A 6,752-nucleotide genomic window follows, 5' to 3' on the forward strand; every position below is an offset into this window, starting at 1 on the left:
TTTTTTACATATATATCATTCTTCCTACTGTTCCTAGTTATGAATGGCGTTTTTGCACTGATATATATTTCTCGAACGACACTCGCTCTCTCTCGTGTATTAACCCTTTCCACTTACATGTATATATATCTTAAGAAACTGTACATATAATACATATCGCTTCCCACACCCACCAAAAGTTTCAAATCTCTCAAAATAATATCCTTTCTCCATGAGACACACTTCTGACAACCTGATAAAATAACACGATAACCTTTGTTTTCAAAAATTGTTAACAAATAAATCTTTATTGGAAAGAAAAGCACAGATGTAAATGTATCGATTATTACATGAAATTTGAAATGGATAACTTATCTACACTAACAGTAACTATATAATAGTACACATGACTGCTTAAATAAGTAAAACTCGTTACAGTAACAAAAAACGCATTTCAGTAGTTACGTTTCTAACGACAACTAACTTTTTATCACAAAAAATAAGAAAATATATTTGAAATAATTATATTCAGTAAGACTTCAACACCCAGATTTTAAACTAATTACACACTTTAACTGTGAACCAGTTAAAACCTCTCTCCTGCTACATAAAAATATTCAAATTGTAAGATTTGCAAAATATTTCGTTTACTGCAAATGTGATCTGTACTCCATAGTTTTGCAATTTCTCTAAGTTTATTTTATCACACGTTAAGTTGTTTTAATTATAAATAAGAAAATATCAGTTGTAAATACAAGAAAAGAGCGTAAAATCTAAACAAAACTAATACCAAATCACTTTTTAATTTATGTGCCTTCAATGTACGCGAGAATAACACGATAGTATGTTAGGCTTAAAATGAAACTAACTCGAACACAACTTATCCTATACAAATTAATTACTGCAACAGCTAATACAATATATTATTCCACTCGTGAAATTCGGAACTATAGTGAGTGTAGAATTTATGTTATATATATATATAAACCAGATTAAACGTAAACTCAGTTAACATTTAACTAAGTTATTCTAAATACAATGTCGGTTAGCGTAAACTGCTCGGGTAACTCGGGAATATACGTTACACAAAAATGTGTGTGTGTGTGTTTTATAGCAAAGCCACATCGGGCTATCAGCTGATTCCACCGAGAAGAATCGAACCTCTGATTTTAGTGTTGAAAATCCGTAACTTACCGCTGTACAACACAGAAGAAAGAGAGCTACCTTATAATTTAAAATAAAACACGAACAAAACATGACTGCAGTGAACTGTTTCAAATTAGAATACTAAAAACAAAAACCGGTCCATGTTTAACAACACCAGTTTCATCACATTATCGATTTACATATTTAATCCAGCGGTATATCTCCGGATTTACAACGCTAAAATCAGGGGTTTGATTCCCCCTCGGTGGGCTGAGCAGATAGCCCTTTGTGGCTATACGAAACACACACACACATATTTAATCCCACAAAACGTTTTTTCAACACCTCTTTTAAAGAAATAATTTAACTGTTGTTTAAAACGTATTACATAAACGTAGGCCTTTTTTTTCATCTGTAACAGCAGTTGTTTTATTATAAGTTACTGTTTTTACAGTGGGGGAAAAACAGTTTTTAGAAAAGGTAGGACGTTTCGAACACTGGTGCGATCATTATAAAGTACATTTTAAAGGTACACGATTTAACGTTTCAATTGTTGGTATGTATTTAATGTTTATGATAAATTAACAATTATGTTCTTGACGTCCATAAAACACCAAACCTTTTCCCGCCTTTTTGTTATTTTGTTTGTTTGGGAATTTCGCACAAAGCTACTCGAGGGCTATCTGTGCTAGCCGTCCCTAATTTAGCAGTGTAAGACTAGAGGGAAGGCAACTAGTCATCACCACCCACCGCCAACTCTTGGGCTACTCTTTTACCAACGAATAGTGGGATTGATCGTCACATTATACACCCCCACGGCTGGGAGGGCGAGCATGTTTAGCGCGACGCGGGCGCGAACCCGCGACCCTCGGATTACGAGTTGCACGCCTTAACGCGCTTGGCCATGCCGGGCCACCCTTTTTGTTATTCCAGTTGTAAAACGTTTTTTATAGCAAATACTTTAACCAATAACTTAATAAAAATAAATTCGTCGAACACCAACGGACATTGAGAATGCTTGCAGTCCAGTGATCGAAGCGTTGTACCTGTTTTTTAAATATTTTTCTTTACTACAAAAGTTATTATAACTTATAATAAAATAATGCTTATAATCAGTACGTAAACACAAAAAGAGAAAACATTGTACAGAAAGGCTTAACTAAAAGTACAAACACTCCACCTTTAAAATAATAATATCAAATAAATCACCGAGAATCCGGAATTTACTACATTAACAACAACGGGGAATAACAGTTAATGTTATTATTTAGTGTTTGGTTGTCACTCAAAATGGAGACGCTTTCTTTAATAGAGTTCCTAATCTATGGTTCTGGAGTCGACAGTTTTAAATTCTTCTAGAAGTATGGGTAGTGGTTATTCTCACGGCAAATCGAGTACAAGTCTCCGGTGGATTAGTTAGCTTAAATATCGCTTTCTTGCTAAAATTCACACGTGCCCGTGTTTGTACGTGACGTATATTTTTACCTATTTAGGTAACTTTACAGCTGCTACAAGCGTATTTATTTATATACAACCCACGTATGCATAGGTATAGGCAATGTCATTGATTTTAAACAATTTTTTTAAAAATTTTCAACTAATGACGTAAATACTAAACACTGATTAATTTCTGGGTAATATGTTTTATATTTAGAACCTAAGTTGAAAACTTTGCTTGCCAGTGAAAGAAGACTATGAACTAGTGGATACTTTGAGACAGTGGGTAACTTTTTAGCTGCTCTAACTTCATTTGTTAACAGTTTTCATGTGATAGTGTATGAACTTAAAGGGATAACCATTATTTCGTAATATGTTGAGAATTTCTGAAATTTCTCAGTGAAGACAGAATGAATGTTACATATTCTGTTTGGAAGATTTACAATAAGGTTGTGTTTGAAGTCTGGTTTGAAACTGTTTTGAAATAACAGTAAAATATCACTTGTAGAATACTAGTTAGTAAAAACGGGATATATATATTATTCAGCCATTGACAGAAGTATAGTCGAACAGTTTTGAGTCTTTGATGATAATAAGATAAAACAGACAAAATCGTAATTAATAATAATAAAATGTTAAAGGGGTCAGGCATTGTACCTATTAATGGAAGGACGTCTGGATTGAATCAAAAGTGTTTTCTGTCGATAAAACTCTCACAAGTTTCTAAAATTTTGATGGTGCGAGAAAACTGAAGCGATTCTGAAAAAGTCCATAATTAAAGATGTTTTAGTTTCACCGTATTTTTAACATTTATTAATATTAGTATTAATTTAACGGTGTTTATTCAATAACGCATGTTATATTGAACTTTAAACAATATATATATATATATATATATTGTATATCGCATTAAAACTGTTTTAGTTATTGCAAAGAGTACTTTCCACAACAAAAGGACAAAACATAAGTCAGTACACTTATCAATTAATTAAGAATTACGGGTCATGGAACAAGATATTATATTTTTGAAACTTGAATGCAATACGACTGCTGGTTTATCATGAAACGAAATACATACCAATCCGTTGTTTCATTTCACATACCTTTGACGAAGAATTGAACTAATTATTTCTGGTATATGTTATGACATTAACACATAAAATAGTTTAGTCTAAACATTTCTAACGCCTGGATAGTGTGTCTTAATTAAAACGGTTAATTCCAGTTTAATAATGGCATAAAAGTAGTTCTTGCATTAACAGTTAAAGTGCGAAACTGGTTCGATCAGAACGTATTTTCTCTTAGCATATATATATATTTTAAAATTAAAAAAACACAACACCGTTTATATCTAACCTAAGACTGATCTTTGTATTATGGTACTTTGAAAGTTTACCTTTCTCGAAAGCTCAACAAGAAAAATACAATCCTCACATACACAGTATAATTACTTTTCAATTTGATTGTATAAATGTTTTTTCATAAAGCAAAATAAAGTAACATAAAAATAAGACGATAACCGCTAATTCTTAGAACTTGTAGTTCAATCATGTCAAGACGTTTATAACGCATTGTCAGCGCCACAAATTTAACGTACACTAGTCTCAGTCGACTTGAAATACCTAATTCCATATTTCGCTTAAATTAAAAAGGGCTGATTAACTAAAGGTATTTTAATAGGCTAACTTTGGGTAATATTAAAACCTAAACCTAAACGTGTCCTATATAATTATTATCAAAATAATCTCGGTGTTTCGTTATAAACCAAATTAACAAACTCAACGTCACTATTATAAAACAGGATGTCTTACAATACGTAATACTTTGTTGGAAGTTCTTACCTAGTCTGGTTTAGCTTATTTCTGGTACCTTGATTTATGTTTTGGTTTTTACACCAGGCCTAAAGCTACAATAATACACTGTAAAAGTGTAAAAATTTGGAAATGTATGCTACAGTTAGTTAGGCTTAAGCGTATTATCACTATAATATTTAGGCTTAGTTGGTATGACGTAAGACCACATCTACTGCATCAGACAACATCCTTTCGTTCTGATGTCGCTCTTTGCGCCATTTCTGCTATCACTTCTTTAAAAATAACTGCATCTATGTTCTGACCCAACATATAAATAAGAAACCAATCTCCAAGAGAAAATCGTTTAATAACGGTTTGCAAATGTTCTACGCAGATGATTCGAAAACGAAAGTTTAGTATGTACACTCTTACAGGTGGGCAGGCAGTAATAACTATCCTGAAAATAAGAACAATTCCAGTAAGAATTGCTAGAAGTATGAACCAAAACCACAAAAATATGTAAATTTTTTCGTTAATAATATTTAATGGCAATAAACACAGAGCATCATGCGATTCCAGGTTTCCTGACGAGCCAAACTTGAAAATCCTACATTTGGCTATCAGCGGAAACACTCGAATCATTGGGTCTAATCTTTCGCCTTGTTCCATTTCTGCAAACTTTATCACATCCAAACCGTAAGTTAAAAACTCTCCATCAAAAAAACGATTCATTAAGAACATCTGGCCAATAACATTAACAAAAGCTAAGACTTCGCAAAAAAAATATCTTGCGGCATACCAGTCGTGCTGACCTGAGCTAGAGGTTAAATAATCGACCAAGAGTTTCTTTTTCTGTCTTTTCTCTGTTTCTGCAAACAACCCAATATCTAAATCCATCATTAAAGCTTGGATTCTTCCACCTTCCCACAACTTCCAAAGCCACCCGGGAAAGTAAAATAAGGCTGCTTGTAAAAACAACATAAAACACACCCACTGGTAATACTTGTGATGTTTAAATTCTTGGGTACTTTTGTCGCCTGATAAATGTCCTGCGTCTACCCCAGGGTAGGGAATTTCCTTACCCACCTTTTTGTTATAGGCACTAGGCATAGAGAAGGTCGTATGGATCCAGCAGTAGGTGTTAATCACGCTTTGGGGAACTTCTCGGCTTTTCATACAGTCGATCGGTTCTCCAACGAACTGTTTCATAGAAACAACAACAGTAAATGACAGTAGCACTATTACGGTAATGGTGTAATGAAGACGAAAAATATAGCTATCAATCTGTATTCTGCTGGTCTTTAACAAACTTTTAAGGCTACGGATTACATCCAACATTGTTCGTTTTGCGAAATAAAAAGATTCGCTTTCGATCAAACACTTAATTGGAACTGACGCTGTTTCCGCTTAAACGGTAACTATTCATCAATAATCTGCAGTGTATCATGGGATACATATATATATATTATTATAGCACCACGTGGTGAAACTACGTTAGCAAACGTTGCAACAATGTTAAAGCACATATTAACGACTTCGAGAACTTGAAAAATCCGTTGGAGAAAATCGTGAAACGTGATTTCACTACCAATGTATTGTCGGCCCAAGTAGAACACAGTTATCAATTTATCACCATATGTTTCGGATTACTTACGTAAGGTGCGGACTTGGTGTAGCATATACGTAAACGAAACAATGAATCGTGCCTTGAAAACTGTAACCAAACTGTTATACATAACTTCTCAGTATTAAAAACTTAACTGTTGAATAGAATATTCTTAAAGCAAAACATACGACTTTCACAACGTGTATTCTCTTTTAGTTTTATGTAGCAAGAATACACACGTTATTACACTAACACGATACTCAAACCAACTCCTTTCTAAATTCTGCTCACTTGTGTTCTTTTAAGCGTAATTATGTCTGTAATGCGAGCACGCGCAAAAGTCTCGTGCTCTGTCGTAAAGAAAGTAACGAGGAATTGAAAGCGGGTTTATACGTTAAGAGATATAACTGTCACATCAATTAAATTTGTATTTCACATATTACAGTAACGATTATGCATTAATATTAGAGTAAAAATAACATTTTCGTAAATAACAAATAGATTATTAAGGCACAAATTTTGAATATATAGTAAACCTGCTTGTGTATGTGTCAGACCAGAAAATCATAAAAAAATATTTCAGGTTAGGCTTAGAAGCGAAGTGTTGAAATTCGTTAGCAGGCTCATAATGATGTGTTGTTTGGCTTTCTGTCTTAAGATATTTGCTTCAACCCTTGATTGTAGTGAGGGTTTCCATGTGAATGTGTTGTAATGAATGCTATCAGAAGTAAATAAATATATAACAGGTCCGCCATCTTTGGTTTCATTTACCGGTGTAGAATTATAGTAAC

At 33.3% G+C, this 6,752-nt stretch overlaps 1 pseudogene; it reads right to left on the reverse strand.

Moving 5' to 3' along the window:
• Window positions 1-269: 269 nt before the first annotated feature.
• Window positions 270-6,221, reverse strand: LOC143245280 (innexin shaking-B pseudogene; annotated as a pseudogene).
• Window positions 6,222-6,752: the final 531 nt, after the last annotated feature.

The sequence above is a fragment of the Tachypleus tridentatus genome, chromosome 2, assembly GCF_004210375.1.
Source record: "Tachypleus tridentatus isolate NWPU-2018 chromosome 2, ASM421037v1, whole genome shotgun sequence".
NCBI lineage: Eukaryota > Metazoa > Arthropoda > Merostomata > Xiphosura > Limulidae > Tachypleus > Tachypleus tridentatus.